Source organism: Suricata suricatta, chromosome 2, assembly GCF_006229205.1.
Source record: "Suricata suricatta isolate VVHF042 chromosome 2, meerkat_22Aug2017_6uvM2_HiC, whole genome shotgun sequence".
In the NCBI taxonomy this organism is placed as follows: Eukaryota; Metazoa; Chordata; class Mammalia; order Carnivora; family Herpestidae; genus Suricata; species Suricata suricatta.
In genome coordinates, this window is record NC_043701.1 from 25141290 (window position 1) to 25166197 (window position 24908).

The following is a 24908-nucleotide window of genomic DNA, read 5'->3' on the forward strand; positions in this document are numbered from 1 at the left end:
ATTCTTTCCTAATTACCTCACACAGAGGCACAATAATAGAGACATACCACACAGGCATATGTGTTGACTGCCTATATCAGACATTATCAAATCTAATCATTATTATTTTTTTTTTTGGTGGCAAGCTAGCATGACAAAATATGACCCACAATCATCTGAGTTTTTGTTCTACTGTCCCTGTGAGCAACAAAGGTACATGTTTGTATGTGCACATATTTTATTATACTATTGTGAGCTTGAGGGAAACATTATGTGAAAAGTGGAATACTGAATATCCAGCTGTTTTCTAAAAATCTGTTGAAATAATATATAACATTCTTGAGTGGAAGAACATTTGGAAATTGCCCACCCCTATCTATCTTTTCATCCCAAATAATGTCTTTCAGTATTTATTCAAGAAAAAATATATATTGTTTGCCTAAGCAGCTGCAGATCACCTTGAACAGAAACACACTCCAACTGTTTCAGAAAAAAATACAGCACCATTTATGCTTCAGAAACAAAAGGCAAATCATCCTGAAATAATATATAATGAAGGAAATGGTAATTATTTGATCCAAAGGTTTCCTGAAACTCACAGTTCTAATGTCTTTTGGAACTGCTTCATGCTGAGAACAGTACATACAGAAAAGAATGTGAAATGAAGCCGTGTTGAGGGCTCTGGGGTTTTACAAAAAGTTCTGTTCCTTTTAAGAATGATCAAACCAAACGCTTTGTTCTCCAGTCTCAGTGGCCAGCTCATGCCCAGTTGTTTTTGAGTCGGCTATATTATTAGAAACATGGAGAGAACCAAATGCATCAGTCATAACTGTATGCAGCTCCTAAAATAGAGAGAGGAAGCATCACTGAATATTTCTTAGCTGAATATTGTCATAAGAGGTAAACGAAGTTTCAATCCTCTAAGCAATAATAATCCTTCTTTAAAGATATATTAGCTTTTCTCACAGAAGCCAAACAGTTTGGTTAGTCATTTCACTTAGTCTTTATTTTCAAATATCCTGCAATAGAAATCAATTAGGTGGATTTCCTTACTTGACAGCAATAGATGACAGAGTAGATATCCTTGGGCATATTACATAGACTCTAAAAATCATATTCTAGCTTAGTGACATAAAATCATTTTGATTTTAATTTAAGAGCCAAAAATTATACCTACCTAAGTAGTTCATTAAATATAACTGGTCCAGAAGCTAATCTTTCACATAACTAGTCTGAGGACTTAGGAAGTATTTTGGGTCAAAATCCTTCAAGCTATATTTAAATTTAGAAGAAAATATACTTAACTCCTTCTTGCTTAAATAAGTGTTGCTTAATTTATTTTCCACTGATAATGCCTAAGTAATCCTAAAGCTTAAAAAAAAAGACATAAATTGGATGCTTGTTCTAGGCAAAGTGAAAGGATTAAAGTAAAATATTTTCATAGCAAGTACATCCTAAACCAAAACAAATTCAAATTATAACTATTCCTCAAATAATAGCTTCAGTCCTATTGTTTCTTGAAACACGTCTGATGACCCAGTCCTCATTAAACAATAATTTTTGTGTGTTACCATATCTATTATTGCTTTTACATTTTAATCCTATGCAGTTTAAGCAATTCAACAACTTCCTCATCATATCTGGGAAACTTTTTCTGAAATAAGTTTTATATTGAATTTTCTCTAGGAGACCCTCTGCTCCCCAGCATTTAGCAAAATGCAGAACATAGATCTATATTTTGCAACTTGATGGAATCTCTATTCTCTTTATGCAGAAAAAAAAGTTTAATTCAAGCATCAACCAAATTTCCAACTGCACAAGAATCAGTAGGTGAATGGGAGACTTTCAGTTCACCAGCTTCCAAAGGGCATTTTAGAAAGACTGAGACTTCATTCTAGCTATTGTTTCAAGTTATCAGCAATATGAATTACCACATAACCTTGCTAAGAATTTTCAGCTTATACTTTGAAAGAGTCATTATCATTTTATTACCACTATGAATGAAATCTTTCCCATAAACATAATTACATTTTCATGGCCATCTAAAAATATATTCACTACTGCTAGAAAATCATAGTTCAATGTATTCAGAAAACATGTTCTGGCAAATTAAGTTGCGATCTACATGTGACGGAATCCTCATTTAAAGAAAACAATATTAGGCAGAGTTAACTTTGAGACTCAATAGCTGTGCTTCAGTGATGGAGATCTATGATAAAAATGGACCTAATCATTACAGCCATGCCTTATGAACTTGGGGAAAGTTGACATTGATGCAAAGTATCACTTCTTACTCGATACTTAAGAGGTATAAAACACTATATTAAGTCCTAGGGGGACTCTAAATATACACAATGCATGACGCATACTTAAAACCAGCATATTGAGACTAAGACTAATATGATTGATAAAATTTACAAACTACAAACACCTAATGATTCTCAGCTTATTGTTAATGACAGTGATCAAGCAGTTTGCACTGAAACAGCTATAAGCATTTTTTTGTGAAGTCTCCACCAAGAATCCAAAGACACACTCCTAATTCATACCTGGTTTGTAGTCCTGGGTTATTCTAAAGTGGTGATGTGCTCTTAAACAAGTTCCTTAAGCTACCTGGACTTCAGCTGAATAAATATTAAAAGTAGGCAGTCTCTCAGTATTTACTTAATTCGAATATTAGCTAATTCTAATCTTCACATAGAACTCAGAATTAACTGCACATCAGGAATACATGTGGCTGCAATAAGAATTCACTTCGACATTAACATACTTAGTGACCATAGAACAGCAATACTCCAATATGCTGAACCAAGTTTCTGGATACTCATTACTTTGTTATTATTGGATAGTATCATTGCTTTTCATTTAGGAAAACTGAGTGAATAACGCAAATGAAGCCAAATAAGTATTCTAATAAAGAAAAAGTTGCTCTGCTAAAGTGATTAAATTGTGAATCCAGTATATTCTGGATATTCAGAAAACACATATAATTTAATTATTTTTTCCTGTGTCTAAGCATATATCTTTAAAAATTACTTAAGGCTAGTTGAGACAATTTCCATCCCAAGCTAGTTATCAAGTTACAAATATAACTTATGGCAAAATAAATCATTTTATTTACAGAATGGCTTTCATAATTTGTTTTAATTGTATATTTTCCCTAAATGATTCAACCATTTGTGTACCAAAAATAAATGAATATTATTTAACTGGGAGCATTCTATTTTCATGTAAGCTTCAGCAGAGATTTCTAGTAGACTTAAGGAAAATTTGGCAATTCTTACATTGTCTAATAAACTTATACTAAACATATATATATATATATATATAATAAATTTGTACTAAATTATGTAGGACAGTTATATTAATCAGAAGTCTTTTAGTTCCAAATGTCATAAAATAACTCAAAATGACTTTTAAAACCACAATTAGATAAATATAAAAATATATATATTGGCTCTCTTTGCTATCAAATGGTGTCACTGTGTTTCCTACTCACCCTTTCGCTTCTGTTTTCAATTATTTGGCTTCATTCTCTAGCGAAAACTCTATCACTGGAAATAATTCTTCAGCCACTCGGGCTAACATGGTCCATACCGCACATCATCTGAAAAGGAAAAAAGACACTCTATCTCCCATTTCTTATATTAATCTCTTCAAAAGATACCTATTCAACCTACTTGTGCCACATGCATACTCCTGCACCAAAACTTTGGTTCAGGAGAATGGTGTGCTCTAATTGGCTGGTGCAGGTCAAGTGTTTGAGTATTGTTCAGGAAGGGCAGTCCCAAAAGAAAAAAGGTGGAGAAGACAAAGAAAGAAAGGAAGGAAGGAAAGAAGGTAGGAAGGAAGGAAGACAAGAAAAAGCAGATACTTAAAGTAATTTTGCAAATATAAATATATTGTTATCAAAATTCATTCATTCCTTCATTCATGGACCATATGAAACAACACCTGTATATAAGCAATATAAAAGGGTCTTCTGAAAGTATATGGGATAAATACTTGGTATAGATGAAGACATAAATAACAGAGTGTGAGCTTAATATTGAAATTTTCAAGAACTTATGCTTCAAGACTGAGATAGGAATTATGAAATAGTTTGGAGAGTGGCTTTGGTTTCCTTCTTTTCATTTTTTCCCTGTACTTCCTGCCTGAAATGGAATCATACACAAACTTGTGAAACACTGCTATCGTTTAAATTAAAATATAAATAAACAAGCAAGCAAGCAAACAAACATGTTGGTAGCAGTGTTGCTGGGCTTGGCACAAGGAAATGAATAACATGAAATCACTGGTCGATTTCAAATGAAAGTAAAATATTCAAGCCTGCCTCTGGCTATATACACAAAACACAGAATAGAGTTGACGCTGCAAAACGATAGTTGCTTTTGCCAATCTGTAATGCCTGTACAATTCATTTATTAGAGTTCATTTTCCATCACTGAATAAAGAACAGTTTATGTTTAAGTTGCTAAGGTCAGAAGCATTAGAACATTTCTGATTTATAAATAATATGCCAGCAAAATTAAAGCTGTTTCCATAGCTTAGTCTGTTAAGGTATCTATATAAAATATCTCCATGTTGCAATGTATTATATGAAAAATAATGTAATACATATATATTATATATGCAATGCAGAGTAGTAGAGTCTACAATGTTCTTTTGTTTGTAAATATCATATATATTCTCACTGGAGAGTTTTCAATTCAGCAAAAAATCATAACGGTTTGCTTGAGCTTGTTTTCCATTTTTACTTTTATTTGCATTTATTTTATGCAGAATTTACTCTTGAGCTGTAAGTTTTTGTTTCTTCAGTTTCTTCTGGTATCTTTTTCTTCTGTGCAATCTCCTCTTATAATTTAGGAAAAATCTGCTCTTTTTCAGTAAGGATCATCTCAATGTGGCAGGGAGAGCTCATGTATGGGTTAATCTGACTATGAGCCCTATATCCTATGCCAGAATGTGGGGGCTTTGTTCACCTGAGTGTGCGCAATGACTAGAGAATCTACATCTAAACTCTTAAGTATATCATTACCCTCTGCATTTTTAATCATTCAGCACTCTTGGCCACCAATCCTGGGTGCAGCTCAACTATTCAGCCTAGGCGCACCTATCAACTCCACCATTGTAGTGACAGAATGGTACACGTTGCTTCCGCAAAGTGACATTTTTCAGATACTTAGTGGCTTTTAGGATATGCATTTACCCTTGATGGCTGGGAAGTTTCAAGTGTGTTCTTAAATTGAACACAAAGATGTGAACCTCTTGATTTGCATGATTTTATAAGATGTTCAGTGCCAGGTGAATAGCAAACCATTTTTGGAGATCACCTAAGATCACTTACAGGAAGAGCTGCTTGAACATTTGATTACTGAGAATATATACAGATAGAACATGTTGAACTGAAGTCATATTTTCCAATCTGAATAAAAGAGGATTTATTTTATCTCTTTAGAAAGTATTGGAAATTATTTTGGATATTTACATAAATGTTGTGCAAAGTGGATCTTTTTGTGGTCACCACCTGTCATATATCAGGCTGATTCACAACACACAGTACGAAATAATGAATTGATTCTACCAGGGGAAATGTTAAAGGAAGGTGTTCAATTAGAAGAGAAGGTACATTTTCCCCAATCCCCTCATTAATCACATTGAGAAGCATACAAGATCAACTTTTTGGATATGCAGTGACTTCACTGCATTTCACTTTTAATAGTAGAAGAGGGTATCCTATGACCTTTACCTTCTTAGAAGATAACTTTTTCAGTCGGGGAATGATAAGATTACTAGGGCTCCAAGTAGTCTCAATTGTAATTCCAGATGTTTAGAGTTATTGCCTGGGAAAGACATCTACCCATTACCTGGAGTGCTTTGGGTCCCATGGGGAATTGGGTTCAGGAACAGACCTCCAGCCAGAAGGAGGAAGGCACTAGACCTCAAAGAAGTAGAGTTTGAGTGTATCTGCTTCTTTGAGAAGTGGGTTACCCATTGATCAGGTAACACTGTGCTCCTGGGGTCATTCCCAAACAGTATTACTTATAAACTACTTAAAAATGTAAAGCATTTGTAATATTTTGATAAAGTTTGGAAGTAAAACTTACCTTAATTGATTAGCATGATCTTTTCAGAACTCAGTGAGATTTGATATTAAATTTGTGTATAAAATATTCAAGAAAGATAACAGTTGTGATATCATTGTTTTTAATTTTCCCAAATGCTCTATAAAATCTGATTGGATGGGAAGACCAAAGTCTTCTAAGCCTAAAATAAGGGCATTGTTGGGGAAGTTGCAGGTTCCCAAGGCATTAGAGTCCTGTTAAAAGATGTGAACAAGAGGAAAAACTTTGAAATTTTACGTTTCCATAACTTATTTGCTAATGGAGGCAATACTTTTTCTTATTTACCTATAAAATCTTTCTAATATTGCATTTTTGATGATTGTTGCACAATCTCACTGGAACATCCTGATTCTCTTATGAACCAATTCCTATCACTTCTTGTTGCCTCTATACAGTGTTTCTGAACCTGGATGACTTTTGTCCCCTGGTGGACATTTGGCAATGTCTAGAGACATTTTTTGCTGTCACAACTGGAAAGGCAGGTGCTACTATAATCTAATGAATAGAGGCCAGGGATGTTTCTAAATATCTTACAATGCATAGGACAATCCTTGACAAAAACAGATTATCTGGCCCAAAATCTGAGATTGCTGAAGTTGAGAAATCCTATTCAGCCATAGTAGGAGCTCCTATGCTAGTTTTCCACTCTGTGAAATGAATTAACACTAACAGAAGCTTAAAGCAATAAAATAAAATCTATTATCTCAGTTTCTGTAGATTAAAAAAACCTGAATGTGGATTAGCTGTATTCTTGGCTTCCTGGTCAAGAATACTGAGTCAAGGTGCTGGTGAAACTGAATTCTAATATGGTCAACTAGGGAACGATTTGCTTCCAAGCTCCCTCAGGTTGTTGGCAGAATTCATTTCATAATGGCTATAGAATCCATGGCAAAGATGGAGGGAGGGAAGGAGAGGGGGGAGGGGAAAAGGAGAGAGGGAGAAGGGCAGAGAGATAGATAGAGAAACACGTTTTATTCTTTGAGTCCTAGCTTTAAGAAAGCCCTGTGCCCTTTTATAAAGGACTCACTAAGTTCAGACAGTATAACTTGAAGTCAAGAAATGATTAGAGACCTTAACTGCACCTGTAAAATCCCTTCTCTTTTGCCATAAAACATGACAGTGGTATCCTATCACCTTAGTCATATTCAATTGCTTAGAGATTCGAGTTACAGATTCTACCACCATTCAAGGGGAGGAATTTATACAAGGGCACTGGGGGTCACCTATGTCTGTGGGTACCACAGTTCCTGTCATAATCAGATTCAAGAGGACATAGTCATTTTGAACTCAGCCTGTGGTTATTTCAAAATGAATAGAGGAAATAGGTTTTAACTGACAAATTCCTTGTATTGTTTCCCTGGCTTGTGAAGTGGAAGTCATTATGGTGGGCAGGGACAAGTAAAGCTCTGGAAGTACCACCAACCCCTGTCAAAACAGTAAATCAAAATCAAAATATCTGAAAGATGCTGGGATGGTGTATCCTTTCACATCCTCATTTATATCACCTGTTTGGCCTGTGTAAAGTCCAATGTGTTTGGGAAATTGAGATAGGTTTTCATAAACTCAATGAGATGGTAATGCCAATTGCAGCTGCCATACTGGATAAAATGTTTTAATGGGGAAAATACTCATAGACCCGGCACTTGGGATGTAGTGACAGACCTGCCAAATGCTATTGATTACATTATCATAAGTAAAGAAAATCAGAAGCAGTTTCCATTATGTAGCAATGACAATAGGACACGTTCTAGTTTTGGTCTTTCTTTTTTTATATAATATTATGTAGAGGACTTGTGGTCCTCTTGACAACTCTCATAACAACTTGCTGATCCATTACATTGCTTTATGTTAACTGGATCCAGTAACTTAGTAAGTAGCAGGAATCCTACATGTCTTACTGTTAGATGTTTCCAAGAGTGTGGTAAATAAACCCTCAAAATTTTAAGACTTACCCTATTGGTGAAGTGTCTAGGGATCCATGGTATGGAGTATTTAGGGATGTTGCCTATTAAAGTAAGGGAAACCTTGCTTCATTTTACATCACTCATCAAAAGAAGGAGGCATAGTGTTCCAAGGGGCCTCTCAGGTTTCAGAAGCAGAAAATTCTACATCTGATTATTCTTCTCTGTCTATATTTTAAGTAACCCCTATGGAGAACATTTATGATTGAAACCTAGAGCACAAATTTCTGCAGCAGTTCCAGATTGTGGTCAAGATACCTTATCATTTGGATCCAAAAATACTGGAAGATCTATGGGAAGAGTTATACTTTAGGGGCATCCAGAAAGCCTCAAAAAATTAGAACATAGACTCCCAGAGTTACTACTTTACTAACTTCATGGCCCGTTAACAGAGAAGGAAAAAACAGTGGCATGGTTTATGGGCAAACCTCCCTATACTCTGGCCCATGATGAGGTTGATGGCTTTCATATTACCATTCTGCATAGCAGTGATTTATACTTAAACATTGAAGGGAATATTTCCTAGTTGGCATAATTTTGGTGGCAAATATGGTTGGCCATTTAAGGTGAGAGAAGAATTTGCTTGAGTACTCAACCATTCAATAGCAGAGGCAAATGCTGACTCCTTATGTACCACCATTCTCTGGAAAATAGCGGCTTGACAGTGGTAGATTTGTTAGGTTGTACTCCTTCTCTCATGGAAACATGGCCCTTTACTGTTACCAGAACACACACACACACACACACACACACACACACACACACACACACACATTCTGATTATGGATCTACCTTCTGTAGCTCTATCAGCACCACTTTTCATTTCACTTACGAATGCCTTCTCCACAGCCATGGCATCTCTTATAATAGTGCCTTTGACCAGGAGACATGCTTTTTTATAAAAGAAAGTGAAAATATCTGCTCTGGCTACAGCTTTATATCTCGTTTTTTAAATTATAACACATTTGCTATCAACATGAGATGATATTATATCTTGATGGTAATTTGTGATTCGTCTGTGACTGAGACACAAATTTTTTGCTACACACGGGAGAAATGGTCACTGAAGGGTAAAAGGCACGGATGGTTGCAATCATCTTCCATTTGTCCCTCAGAATCACTTCCCACCTTTTTCCATTTGCTCTCTGTCTTGGGAAACTGACTTGGATAGGCTAGATGAAAGACTTTCATGTCATCTGGTTTCAGTCTGATTCAGTCAACGGTGAGCCCACCAAAAGAGCAGAAGGAAGGAGAATAATTACTGAGTGATACAGGAATGTATAAAATTATGATTTCTTCTCTTTTGCTCTCCTTAGGTTGTCTCTATCTTTTTGCTGAAGGTCACAGCTTGGCCCTCTCTCAAGTTGATCTTCTCTATATGATTCTGCCTCCATTTGTTTGGGCTATAGAGTATTAACAGCACAACTCTATTTTTCTAATTTCTATTGATCACTCTGTCTCCTCATCCATTTAAATTTCAATGTGGTAACTGTCCACCATTACCAGTCCCGGGGTACTGCACTGTCTCTTGTGGTACACTTTGTGCCTAAATTGTTTATAGATTGTCCCTTGTTAATTATTATTGCATTATCGTAATTTGAGCTGGATACCTATTTCCTATGGTGGTCCTGTCTTTTACAATGGCAGAGGGCAGATTACAATTGAAAGAGGGAAAGAGACAGTACCTTAGAGCTCATCCTGATATTGCTCTTTAAGAAGGAGCTGGGGGGTGCCTGAGTGGCTCAGTCAGTTGAGTGTCTTTCTAAGCAATTCCTCCTCTGGAAGAGGCAGGGACTATAGCTACCGTGGGTTAGAATTTAAGATGTTTCTCACAAAAAAATGCTGGAGGATAAAAGAAGAAATGGAAATTAGAAAAGTTTTGAAAATAATTGTTTTCAAACAAGATGCTGTAATTTGAACTGCCAAACGAATAAACAAATAAGTTCTACTGGATACTGAAAGTCTTAAATGGCACTCTGAATCATGGACCACAGATACAGGTAGATCTCTCCCCAATCCCCAAACATGCTCTAGATATGGTAAAACACAGTCAAGAAATTAAAATTTTTAAGACCTTTTGAGTTTGTGTGCACAGATCAGACTATAGATTAGGTGACTATATATTCTAGTTTACTTAGGACAGTTCTGATTTATCTTTGTCTTTCCAGAATCCTGTCTATTTTAACATTTGTTCCTTCCAGTTCATTCTTTCTCAAAAGTGCCTCCATTTGTGAGATAAGTTATATGGGCATTCTAACTACTTAAAACTTGCATAGAATGGCTGACATTCAGGCAAGACCAAGATGATGCTTTCTCTTTTGTACTTCTGCTTCTTTCTGTGAATATCACAGAGCTACTGTTAAGATTCTTGGCAATGCTAAAGATTTGGTACAGAACTATAGAACCGTTTGGGATGATGGCACTAGAAACTGGAGATTTTATAGTTTCTTGAAATGTCATAAGTGTGGGGACCATGCTTAAGCTCTGATAGGAATATGACTACTAGTTTTTAGGGGCAGACTTTTGCTTCTTCCATTTCATGAGAAAAAAAAACACCTAAAGTTTCCACTCTGATGAGGGCTATAAATAGCATTAATTCCTTCCCTCCTGTCTTTCTATGTGTGCTGCACATGTCAATCTATTATCTACTTTCTCTATATCCACATCAGCAGCCTTTATTTTGGTGTTCATATATGAAGAGCATTTTCTTTGTACAGGTGTGGGTCTACTTATGGAAAGTCCATGTGAAGTCACCTTGACTATTCTGGTCACAGCAGAGAAGAACAGTATGATTGGTAGCACCAGCTTAGCCCCTGGGAGAGCAGCAGGACAGCAATGATGGCAAATTTAAAACAGAAAAATACCATTTTTGAAATGTAGACATATTCTAGTTGAACATAACTATGACTTCAGAAGGATATATTTGTTTGTTTGTTTGTTTTAAATTCATAGTAACTGAACTTCTTATATGTTGACTTTCCTCTCCATAGGCTAAGGTAGCATGACCATTTTGAAAGCTTTGCTTCTCGGTGACCTGAAGAGCAACAGACATTTCAAACAATGGGCTCAGAGGCAAAGCATACTGTGTATGGAAAAATGACTAAAACATCCTGTGCAGGATCTTTGGAGGATTGTTGTAGCCTTGTACATGCTTCCCTGAAAAGACTCAGATTTGAACATAGAGAAACAAAGAAAAACTGAAACAAATCCTGTCGTTAAGAGATTAATTCAAAATATCATGTGAGGGTTCCTTGTGCTTTCTTTCATTTTCAGTTTTATTTTATTTTTACTTTATTTTTCCCTCCTATTCTTATATTGAAGAATTAAACCAGTTCATCAAATATATTAATTTTGGAGACAGTCTTGGGCAAATGGTGAAGAAACACTGGGCATTGAGGAATATCTTGATCTCCTTATTTGATTTACAATTTTCTCTTCCACATTTGCCCATCCCTCTTTTCCTTTCTATCTTTTAGCTAATTATTTCCTAATTGCTAAATCCAAGGGATCATTCTAGTACTTATTATTTTCCCTCTCTGTGGCATCAAATGGAAAGCACCCATCTTCCCTTGATTTCCATCACAGAAGTTGGCCAATGTCTTTTTGTTGGTCTCCTTATCTCCATAATGGGATTATCTTCCACTCCCTCCCCATTAAGCAAAGTTTTCACAAGCTATCATTCTTTTCTCTTCTCAGCTGTACTGGATTGGGACAATGACATCAAGAAACTTGAATCTTAACTGAATTAAGTTTATTTTTTAATACATAAAACAAAAGGTGTAGGCAAAAAAGCCTCATTTTCTTTCCTATCAGTTTCATATCAGTTCCATCCACTGAAGAAAATCAATTTGACTAGTTTTTGGTCCATCATTTATTTTTACAAAAATAAGAAAAGGTGTATATATTATTTACTTTTACTTAAGCAAATGCTGGCATACTGTATATATTCTTTTATATCATGACTTCCTTATTCCATTAAAAATATATTCCATCACTCTTTTTTTTTAATGTTTTATTTATTTGTGAGAGAAAGAGTGCAGGTGGGGAAGGGGCAGAGAGAAGGGAACAGAGGATCCAAAGCAGGCTCCGTGCTGATGGCAGTGAGCCTGATGTGGGGTTCAAACTCACAAACTATGAGATCATGACCTGGACTGAAATTGAACATTCAACTGATTGAGCCACAAAGCATAAGAGACTCTTAAATATAGAGAACAAACTGAGGATTGCTGGAGGTATTGTGAGGAGGGGCATGGCTAAATGGGCAAGGAGCATTAAGGAGGACACTTGTTGGGATGAGTACTGGGTATTATATGTAAGGGATGAATCACTGGGATTCTACTCCTGAAATCATTACTGCACTATATGCTAACTAACTTGAATGTAAATTTATTTATTTATTTATTTTTAACATTTATTTAGTTTTGAGAGACAGAGCACAGGTGGAGGAGAGGCAGAGAGGGAGGGAGACACAGGAGTCAAAGTAGGCTCTGTGCTGTCAACACAGAGTCCCATGTGGGGCTCGAAACCACAGACTGAGAGATCAGGCCCTGGGCCAAAGTTGGACCCTTAACTGACTCAGCCATCCAGGTACCCTGTATGTAAATTTAAAATTTACAATGACTCCATAGCAGTTTAGTAAAATACATATATGTTAATTTTTGTAGCTCCATAAAATTCTGTTTTGTTGTCTTAATCCTCAGTCTTTTGTGACCTAAACTTAAAAGAGGCAGAAAACCCTTCAAATATGAAATAAAGACTTTCTTTTTCCAATTAAGATATTAGTTGGGAATTCAAGACTTTGATTTTTCTTTTCCCCATGTAAAATTTCCAGTGCTTTCAGAGGTTACCACAGAATGCCATCATCTTTGTACTCATCATTTTCACCAAAGCCACTAAGTATAAAAGGCTCCTTGATCACCCAATATCTTGTTCTCTATCTATACTTCATTTTACACTATCACTGGTGATAATTTAGGTAATCATGATATCCCACATGTCATGATTCTAGTATCCTATCTTCCAAATAAGGATAATTTATGTTTCTGTTTTCTTTTGCTAGACATACTATTAATCCAGAAGCATTCTGTGTTAATCAACAGATTAAGTCAAGACTTTTGTCACCCCCTTTTAAAGCACAAAAAAAAAGGGAAAACATTGGTATTCCCCTTTGATCCCTATATTTTAACATATCTTTACATTGAATGAATACAGGGTGTGTGTGTGTGTGTGTGTGTGTGTGTGTGTGTGTGTGTGAGGCCTGTTCTTTCTCATGTATTTTCTTCTATGCCTCAAGTAACCATTAAAACCCAAGACTCCTGGGTATTCTACTTTGAGGTAAAATGGGCTGCTATTGACCAATGATCTAGCTAAAACAACAGAAAAAAGCCAACTAAATTTAAAATGTCCCACATTTTTGAGAGCACTGATGGAATATGGAATCAATGAGGAATAAACAGAATAAATGAAATCTCAAAAAGAGAAAAGGCTTTCTAAAGTAAAATGAAAATGTTGACAATTGCTATCCATCTCTTTCCTTCCTGAGAGCCTGTGTTAATCCTTGGTATGGACTCATAGTCTGGCTTGGACTCAAAAGCCTATACTGTGGTAAAGAGAAAATTCCAATACTTATTTTGTGAAAGAGAGGAAATGAAATGAAAAGCATTGGAAATCGAGAATGTTCAAATAAATTGCTGGTTTGCCCAAAGAATATTTCTTTGCTGGGTCTAAGATTGCGTAGATCACTGATTTACACAAAATCTTGCTTAACTTACAAATGTTTAAGTGTCTAAAAAACAACAACAATAAAAAACAACAACAACAAAATAAAAACTAAATTTGCAAAGAGGCAAAAAAATATAACTGATAATCAAGATTAAAAACAAAAGGAAGGGTGCCTGGGTGGTTCAGTTTAACTGACTCTTAACAACTCTTGCTCTCAGCCCAGGTCTTGATCTCAGGGTCACAAGTTCAAGCCCCACAGTGGGCTTCACACTGGGTGTGAAGTCTACTTAAAAAAGAAAAAAAAAAAGGAGACACACTAATAATTCAGATTTAGTAGTCTGCATACAAGGATTTTATAATGAGTATAATGAATATGGTAAATAAAACACATGAAAAAATGGCTCAAATAAATGAAAAGATAAAGATACTTGATAGAGAATGGGAATCTACAAAAAATTATATACATCTTCTAAAACCATTTTATATTAAATTGAGAATACAATGAATAGATTTAACAGAAAACTAGACATAGATAAGATGAGATGAGATAGATAATGAATTATGTAATAAATAGCAACCTTAGCAGACTTGCTTTTCTTCAAATAAGTTTTCACCATTCAATCAGAAAGATCATTCTAAAATGGAAATTTTATTACTTCCCTCAAAAAAGAAAAAGTCAATTGATTCTAAGTGCATCTCTTAGGGTATTCACTTAGTGTACATAGTCTTTACTATGGTTAACATATATATGACCAACCCTTTTGTATCTTTCTGGAATATACTATTCACTCAGAATATATTACTTAAATAAAATATAAATTTGTTAGTGGGACAGTGAGGAATTTCACGTAATAACAATAGAGGATATAAATATCAGCTACATCTTCCTAAAATGATTAGTTTTGGGACATATTACAAATTCTTATCCAAAAGGCTTGACCACCTGGAAGTGATTAGAAAATTTAGTGTAGTAGTAGGTAACAGAGTGGATTTTTATTGGGATAATTTCATTAAAAATTTTTTTATGTTTTTCATTTTTGAGAGACAGAGAGAGACAGTGCAAGCAGGAGAGGGTCAGAGAAAGAGGGAGATACAGAATCTGAAAACAGACTCCAGGCTCTGAGTTGTCAGCACAGAGCCTGACACGGGGCCTGAACCCATGAACCGTAAGATCATGACCTGAGTCGAAGCTGGAAACTTAACTGACTGAGCCACTCAGGTGCCCCAATAATTTCATTTTAAAGATAAACTAAGTCCTCTTTTAAAAAGTAGCTCTTGGAATAGTACTTATTCCAATAACTCAAGTTTAGAAGTAACCTTTTTTCCTGAGTCTCTCTCTTTGACCAATGAAAGACTGACTTACTGTACCCATTTTTTTTCAGTTCCATATTCACAAATCCTTTGTGGCCATTCCAGACTTTGACAACAGAATGCTGATAATCTTTCACACAATTACAGTTGGTATTTATCTTTCTTGGGAATGAAAGTTAAGCGTCAAAACCATATTGAAGTAATTAAAAATTTTCTAAGCTTTAAACAGAGTTCTGATCAGTTTTTGTTTTGAGTAAGAATTATTGGTTTTATTAGTTGAATTCTTCACATCTATCAAAGACTAAAACCGGATTAAATATGTTAATTATGGAAGAGACAAATATAATTCTTTTAAAAATAGAGTATATTAAAAGGCAAAAGAGAAACTTCAAAAGGATGTATTCTTCTCATATAAAGCTGAGTCCTACTTTTTTTCCAATTAAAAAAATTAATAACTTTTACTTTTCTAACAAATTTCATTATATAAAAATATAAGGGATGCCTGGGTGGCTTTGTTGGTTGAGTGTCTCTTGATTTCTGCTCAGGTCATGATCCCAGGGTAGTGGGATCAACCCCTACATCAGGTTCCATCCTGAGTGTGGAGTCTGCTTAAGATTCTCTCTCTCTCTCTCTCTCTCTATCTCTTTCACTCACTCTCTTTCCCCCTTTACCCCTTTCCCCCCACTCTCTCTAATATATAATAAATATAATATGATATAATTTATTATAATTTAATATAATGTAAGAATTCTTCAATTGAATTGAAAATGATTCTAAAGAACTCTTCTCACAAAAACTCACATTTGAAATAACACTAGGAATGACACAGCATTTAATAATATAAATAAATAAGTAATATAAGAAAAATAGAAATATAGTAGAAACTTCCCACATCACAAAATCACTGAATTTCTTTGGAAAAATTTTCAAGCTTATTTACTTATTTTAAGTATGGGGAGGGCCAGACAAAGAGGAAAAAAGAATCCCAAAAATGACTTCACTCTGCTAGCTCAGAGCCCAACATGGGATGAGATTGTGACCTTAGCCAAAATAGAGTCAGACTCTAAACTGACTTAGCCACCCAGGTGCCCCTTAAAATACATTTTTATCATTAATTTTACAACAAATAGACCAAATGATTATTAAACTTTGGATATTAAGGGTAGTAAGGAATAAAGATTCTGATAATACAAATTATGGAAAATAACACATTTCTCCAAAAATTAAATACAGAGATATGGTAGTGTTTTCTTTTGGCAGAGTTTTACTTAAGTTATATTTCATCCTTCTGCCTGATTAGGTAGGTTGATTACATTATAGTGCTAATCAGACTAGGGTAGTAGTATATTTTATTTCCCATTTCATGGGTCACAGAAAATCAGACTTAAAGAAGCTTGCTTCATTCGTGAGAACGAAGTGGTTATATCAAAGCAAAACAGACTTTACAAAAACATATCAAAATACACGTATGCTGGGTTACTTACAATATCACCAATGTTCAAAGATCTTATATGCATTTGAGTACAGAATAATATTCTTTCATATCAATTTATTTTCTATGATAACTCTAAAGACTTAAGTTGGAGAAAAAAAGTTTTAATACTTGATGTGCAAAATGTACATTTATATAAGTGTTACTCAGGCAAGGCAGCAGTAAGACATTTTGCTTCTTAAAGTGGTGTTATATGATATATGATTTTTATGGTTGTTGGAGTCTTTGGTAGTTTTATTATGTCTTACAAGTCCTTGGTTAAAAGGCATTAAAGCCCAAGATGCAATTTTAAAAGTATAATAAATATGTATTGTAATATAGAATCTGAGTAATTAAACAGAATACTTGTAATTTCACAACAATTTGTCAGTATTATTGCTCTACATGGAATACATGCACTGCAGAGAATGTCTACAGAAAGTACATATGCAGTGCTCCTCAAACACTCATTACCCTTATTTTTATAATATCCCTGACGGTTGGGTGCTATCAATTTTATTATTCACCTATTTTTTTAATTTTTAAAAAATTTTAAGTTCATTTATTTATTTTTAGAAAGAGTGAGTGGGGTAGGAGTAGAGAGAGAGAGAGAGAGAGAGAGAATCCTAAGCAGGCCCTGCACTGCCTGCACAGAGCCCAATGTAGGGCTTTAACTCATGAACCATGAGGTCATGACGGGCCTAAACCAAAAGTCAGATGCTCAACTGACTGAGCCATCCAGGCACCCCTATTATTCATTTAGAAAAGCTTAAGTGCCTTGTTCAGTTCAAATCATGGTTAAACTTTATTATAAAACATATTGCTCTACTGTATATGAAGTAGTAATTGGATATGTCCCCACTGCGCAAGGCAATGCACATGTAAACTTACTAAAACATCATCTCTAAAAAGAACATTGTACTTACTACTAACACTAGAATTAATAATTGTTTATTTATTTATTCATTTATTTATATGTTCATGTCATCAACTTTAATTATATGTAGGTAGAGCCACCTGTCATTCAGGCATGAGTCTTCATTTGGCTCCTTAGCTTTCACAACAGAGGATTAACTCTGTCCACTATGACCTTACTATTAAACCATAAGGGATTTTCTGAATGGGTAACATAAAATCTCAGCTCTGTGGGTACCTGCCAGGAAGAAATATTGGAGTTGTTTATTATAGGGACATTGTTGATGATAGTGTTCTACACACCACAATGTATTGTTCTTATGAGGATTCCCAGGACAACATTCACTGAGGTCTTAGAAATGGGAATAGACTCCCCTAACTTTGTCTTAACTTTGGGCAAGGTGAATCATGTAACCAAAGATCTTTCTCCCTTGACTGTGATTGCTAGAAGTTCAGAGCAAATTTGTGGCCCAATTCTAACAGTGTGAAGGACCTTATGGCATATGCTTCATCCCTGGCTTCATTTTATTTCTCTTACCATTAATACACTTCACTGCTATTTCCACAATTATTTATATTGTTGTGCTGTTTGTATTTTAAGCTGTCTAGGAATATGTCATAAATATAACTTTCCTCAGATCCATTTCACAGAAAATTTGAGGCATTTTTCTTAGACTACACTTGATACAATAAAAAAAAATCACAGCAAAGGATACATTATCATGGGGAATAAGAGTGTGAATTAAGCAAATACATAGATATGAATCAAATAAAAACTTTACAATTGGGCTACATAGTTGGTTCAGTACTTCCTTGGGAGCAAAAGGAAAGACATATGATTAAGTACAAAATTCATATTGCTAATGAAGGGAAATATTTAAAAAATTTTTAATGCTTATTCAGTTTTTGAGAGAGAGAGAGAGAGAGAGAAACTCTAAGTAAGGGAGGGGCAGAGAGAGAGGGAGACACAGAACCTGAAGCAGGCTCCAGGCGCTGAGACAGTTAAAACTGCGAGATCATGCCATGACCCGAAGTTGATGCTCAGCTGACGGAGCCACCCAGGCATCCAAGGGAGATATATTTTTAAAAAGAGCATACTGGTTCCAAAAATTCCATGTTTCCCTAAAACTTAAGAGTAAAAGAAAGACATTATACTTACATTCAACTCTGAAAAGAGTAATTACTAGCAATGATGTACACTAAATAATCAAATTAATTCTCACATGTTAATAAAATTTAATATAAAAAGCATACTAAGAAAAAAATTGGGAATGTCTTATTTTATAGTTACAAAGTGAAGTGTAGATACTTTGCTCTAAGGGTTAAATTACCTTATATTCAAGGAAGATAAAACATATGCTTTTTTTTAAAAGGGTTTATAAGCCCCATGACTTATTAGAGACACCTTAATTTATAGTTTTGACCACACTACATGGCCTCAAATAATAACATGATCCTGAAGATTCAGGCTAGTCTTCATCTTCAATGCCTTCTCGTTCCTCATCCCAGGCTTGACAATGAATAATAATGCATGTGCATATGTGAATATAATATGATTAAGGCGGCATTTAAAATATGTGGGGAAGTGTCGACTAATTAAAGAATATTTTGGAAGTTATTTGGAAAAATAATTTGGAAAAAGTGATCAATTCCAAAAAAATGTTACATTTCTACACTGTACTATCCACAAAAAATATAAAAATATAGAGTAGTATATGATGAAGCATATAATTCTTTAAAATAAATCTATAAAACCGATTTGTTACACAATATCAAAATGATTATATTTACATAAAAGCTCATGATAAACAAAGTTCAAAGAAAAATAATTGGGAGAAAATATTTGCAACACATATATAAAAAAGTCACGGTTTTAGCCCATTTGGGCTGTTATAATAAAATACCATAGACTGAATGGCTTATAAATAAGAGGTTTATTTCTCTCTGCTCTGAAGACTAAAAACCCCAAATCAAGGCATTTGCAGATTTGAGAACTTGCTTCCTGCTTCACTCATATAGTCTGTTCTCTGTGTCCTCATGTGGAAGAAGTGAGCACGGGAGCTTCTAAGGCGTCCCTTTCACGAGGGCACTAATCCTATTCGTAAGGGCTCTATCTGGAAGAACTAATCACCTCCCAAAGGCCCCCCTTCCTAATATCATCACATTGGGGGTTAGCTTCCAGTGAATTTGGGGGAAATGCATTCAGATTATAAGCAGCCACCAAATCAAGGAAATCTTCTCTGACCCCTTAACTAAAAGCCTATATGTACACGCAGCCCATCCCTTTTTCATTCTTTCCTGGCTAAATATTCTCCGCAGTCTTCATTTATTTCAAACAGGGAGATTTTTGTTGGCCACGTGGTTTCTGATCATACTCCCGCTCAACAGGCCACTCAAACACTCAAACACCCTTTGGCAGGGGATAGAAACATGTTCTGATGCAGAGCTCCCACTGGCCAAACAAATAACTAAAAGTGCCTGTTCCTACAATCATTAAACATAGAACTGAGCCTCTGAAACCCATACAGAGCTCTGTAACCATCTTAAATTAAGGCTCAGTGATGCCACAGAAGCTCAGACTTGAGAAGTGTACTTACAAACCAAAGCTATAAAATGACATTTTCTGTCCTCATCAGAATAGTGTCAGAATTTTTTTTCAGGTTGGCATTTAAATAGCATTTAAATTTCACACAGCCCAAACAAATAGCTGTTTTGCACTGTTCTACCTCAGCTCCACCTCAATATTCCTCAAGTTGGTAAAAACAAAGCACTATCAATCCAGATGCTTAAGCTAAAAACCTTACAGTCATTTCGTAATGCTTCTTTTACTTTACCCCTGCATTTTTTCAGTCAATTATATTAGTTCTACTTCTGAAATAAGGTATCTTAGATCCATGTGCTTTTTCCTTTCTTTACACTTCTCACTTCAATGCCTAGGTTACTATCATCTCTCTGTGAGATTATTACTGAAACTTTGGCTTGGACTTCCTATCGCCACGGCCTGTCCTTCACAATGATTTTTTATGTCACACACACATATATACACAAATCTAAATGTGAATATATGAATATGTATATATTCATATATACACATATATATGCATATATATAACCATATATATGCATATATTATATATGAATGTTAGTATATAGGATATATATAGATATATACATACATACATATATATAATTAGTTGATAATCTTTAGTTTTTAAATTTAATTGCAAACATTCTGAATCAGAGACTCCTTTTTGAAAGTTAAGAAATTTGGGGGCACCTGGATGGCCCAGTTGGTTGAGTATCCAACTCTTCATCTCAGCTTAGGTCATGTTCTCATTATTTGTGGGTTCATGCTGGGTTCTGCACTGCCAATGAGGAGCCTGCTTGGGCGTCTTTCTTTCTCGCTCTCTACCTCTCCCCCATTCATTCTTTCTCCCTCTCTCAAAATAAATAAATAAAAACTTAAAAAAATAAAAATAAAATTTGAAAAATGTGTCTACACTGGATCTGTCTTCTCACATAGCCACAGGACATGTGCTTTTTTAGGCTTCCAGTGTGTCAACCCTTCCCTATGGTGTCCTGACTCTAAGAACAGGTATCAGATGCCAATTTTCATTCTTTATACTTATGCTGCCATTTCCCTCATTGTAAAATAAAGAAGAAAGAAAAAAACATTTCCTCCACAATAAACACATCTTTATCAAAAAATATAAAATAAAAGTACACCTAAAGTACAGCATGATTGTAAAAAAATTTGAAGGAAACCATCTATCTATTTGTAAGTGAAAAATACCCTTATGTATTTAATACTCAAGTTTAAAACATCCATAGTTGAGATAATAAATTTTAAGGTGACATTATAGTATCTGGGCTGTAGGTATTTGAGTATGAAACTACCACTCTAACAATAATTCTTTGTTCATAATAAAGATGTGCATAATGCTTTATGGTTTAAAGATTCCATTAAACACAATATCTCATTTGATCCTCACGAAACTGCCATGAAGAGAGTGTTGAAGATGAAGGAAGGGATAGTTAGTGAAGCTGATTTGTGTAAGTGCACACAGTTAATGATAAAACAGGGAATAAATCTTAGCCTTTGGACTTTAAGACTTGAACTTTTTTATGGGATGAGCACTGGGTGTTATATGGAAACCAAATTGACAATAAATTATATTAAAAAAAAAAGAAAAAAACCCTGAACTTTTTCTAACCCAGGGCATACACATCTTATAACATCTCAGTATAAAGTGATTTAACATGTCTATCTGATCTGCTGATCATATTCACACTGATAGCTCAGAGTTCTTCAATCAGAGAATATGAGTGTATTTCTGTAGATCATGACCTTTTAACTTAAAGTGGGCAGTCTGGTTTAATGAAAAGAATTCAGTCTTTGTTTTACATTCCAGTTCTGACATCTACCATCTTGTGTAGGAACTAAAATATGATATAGGTTCATGAATTAACCTTACTTTGCAAGATTATAGATAGAAGAAAATGAGATAATATATGCAAAGTGTCTAGAGTTTGTCTTAATACACATTAGTGCTATCCTTTTTCCTCCATATGGCTAGCCACCTTGTCTCCCCACCCAATCCATCTTGGGCTAGACAACATATAAACCAAATCACTGTGTGCCTGCTCAGACCACTGCTCCAACAATGCCCAATAATCCTCTAGCCATGTCTTATAGTTTTTGCTCTAAAAAAAATAAAGTTCAACAAATAATAGGTAGGCATAAAGTGATGTATGAGAGATGACCTTTCCCTATTCTCTATTACCAGGGAAAATCAGAATTTAGCTCTGGATAGCTCTTAATACTGAGGCCTGGCAGCTATTTTCTTAATAGTGACCTCTATCCTAAACAAATTTTAGTGGTGTCTGGAATTCAAAATTTATCTATGACATTATTGATTTTATTATATAATCAATTGCTCATTAAAATACAATTTTAGGTACACAACATAGGTACACACCCAAAAAATTTAGGAGGCATTCTTTAGTTCCTTGTTTGTTGAAAATATAATTTGAATTTTAAATTACTTCACTTCAAACTCAAGTGCAGAAATTTGGTGACCCATTTACAGAATTTGTTTTTAGAAAACTTGGGCCACAGGCAATTAAAAATTATTATAATGATTACCAGAGAGGATAATGGAACTGAGGGAAGAATGGAGAAAGCTGTACATACAATTATAAACATGGAGATTTGTAACACAGTTATATTTTATGAACAAAAAGCTATGCTTCCTGATCTATAGTTTTTAAAAATGATTAAGAAAGCTAATCACTGACTAGGAGAAATGTATTTCATCTCTTTATACCTTGTAATGGAATTTGATAAGAGTAATAAATTCATTTTGGAACTCTCCAAATTGAAATAAAAGCATCTAATTTGGAACACTATAGTAAACAATTAAAACCACACTCTTCTCTTTCAAAGAACTAACTTGAGATGTCACTATGTGTTTGCAATTTCTTTTCAAAGTAGGTGTGTCAATTTATTCCTATTTTTCTTCTTGAATCTAAAAATGCAAATAAGCAAGGTACATTAAAAAATGTCTTTGAGAAGGAAAAAAAAACCATCTCTCAGAGAAGATTTTGATTGAAAATAGCCTTTGCTACTCACCAAAGTATATTCTCAGGAAGTTTTTTTTTTCCTTAAACCCATTTGGAAATGCTACCCTGAAGAGTGCTATTTCAGAAGAAGCACTTTCTGAGTTGACAGCCGCCACTACCCTTCCTCACTAAACACCCTACTTTTCATTTCTTGCTATGACAATGGTGTTAAAATCCCCAAGGTGGTGTTTAGGCTGCTCTCAAACTATTCCATCAATTTGGAAGCCTTAAATGATTTTCTAAGGAAACAAAGTTGATAAAGCTTTTGAGCTTGACAAGAACAGTGTATATGAGTTTCCACTGAATAATGCATATATAGGGTTTTTGTGGCATGCTAGGTTTATCTAATTTTATTGCTGCAATGAGAAATTCAGAAATTTTACATAAAGTAAGACCTAGCATTCAAGTTTCCAGATTTCATTTTATGAAATATAATAAAAACAGAGATACTGTCAAAGGCCAGAGTATGGCAACCGGTGGCTAAGAGGTCTGTCTTTCTGAGATTCAAGGTGCCCTAATAACTTATGCACAGTGTGCATTAGTGACCGTGCTGAAGTCACTATCTTCCCCAGGATGCTGTCAAACATGCACAATTATCCTGCCATTGTACCCTCAATCCCACCCAACATACAAAGGCCTGCCACCTTCCCAGGCCATTGGCTCAGACTTAGCCCCTCCTGCACCAACTGCAGAACTGTACTTGGAGGCCAGGTGCACAGCTAATCCACCTCGGGAGACCCAGGAGGACAAGCCCTCCAAATGCGCATACCGTTAATGGAAAATAAACATCTTTTGAGATATATTTAAGACATCATGGCTAAGGTGAAATGCTCATTATTCAGCCCTCATGATAAAAAACTTCCAGATACGGTGGTAAAAATCTGTCTTATGTCATGTTATATACAAAACAATATAATGAATTATACTATTTATTAGTAATGAAAAATAAAAATATAGGTCACATGCTGTTTTAGGCCCATGTAATTTTATATGTGTGATTGACAATAGGCTATGTATTTCAAAATAATCAATTTCTGTGTAATGATGAAAGGCATCAGGCAGGCTGGTTATCTGTCTGAACCAGTCATTCTTTGGGAGAAATTATCATTATTTTTTTTTGTAACTAAATTCTACAGCACTCTGTCATTTTTTCAGAGATTAAATCATTAACTATTGTCCCACTAAAGTTTTTTTTTCAGTAACAAAAATATTTATGCATTGTCAATAAACAATTAAGAATAACCAACAGGTATATTCAGTGGTCATAATATCCCAAACCTATATTTCCATATATGAAGCTTAAAGCAATTCGAAGGGAGAGATTTGTGGTGTAAATCACCACATGGCATGAGTTCAAACAGAAATTCTCAAAAATTAATGCTCAAACATTTTACTAGAGAAAAAAGAAACAATACACAGTAAAAAACATAAATCACTAGATACTTTCCTCTTCTGGTTTTTCTCTTGAACAGAGCAGGATGTTTTTAATACATATGTATTAATTTTTACTATACTCATACCCATACAGAAAATACATCTATCCAAGAAGTCATTATCAAAAACAAACAATGTCAGAGAGTACAGAAGAACATTGTTCATTTTGGTTCTTCTTCTGTTAGCCTGACACGCCCGTTTGTACTGCATATATAGTCTGTTTTTCTCTTTCTCCTTGACTTTCTTATTTCTGTAAGTCTCTGTCCAATGAACGAAGAGTGACCAAGTAGAGAAGGTATGGAAGTAGAAAATAGTTGAGTTCAGGAATTGTACTGGGCTAGTGTGGGGGATAGGCTTAGGAATCCACCT

At 34.8% G+C, this 24908-nt stretch overlaps 1 long non-coding RNA gene across 1 annotated transcript in view; it reads right to left on the minus strand.

The window, feature by feature from the left end:
- Nucleotides 1-475: 475 nt before the first annotated feature.
- The window catches only part of LOC115305368, a 46113-nt gene continuing 21680 nt past the window's right edge, over nucleotides 476-24908 (minus strand). Inside the window, exons 2-3 of the long non-coding RNA XR_003914754.1 lie at nucleotides 3479-3586; nucleotides 476-821 (exon numbers count right to left, since the gene is read on the minus strand). This is a non-coding gene — a long non-coding RNA (uncharacterized LOC115305368). The remainder of the gene's footprint in view (nucleotides 822-3478; nucleotides 3587-24908) is intronic.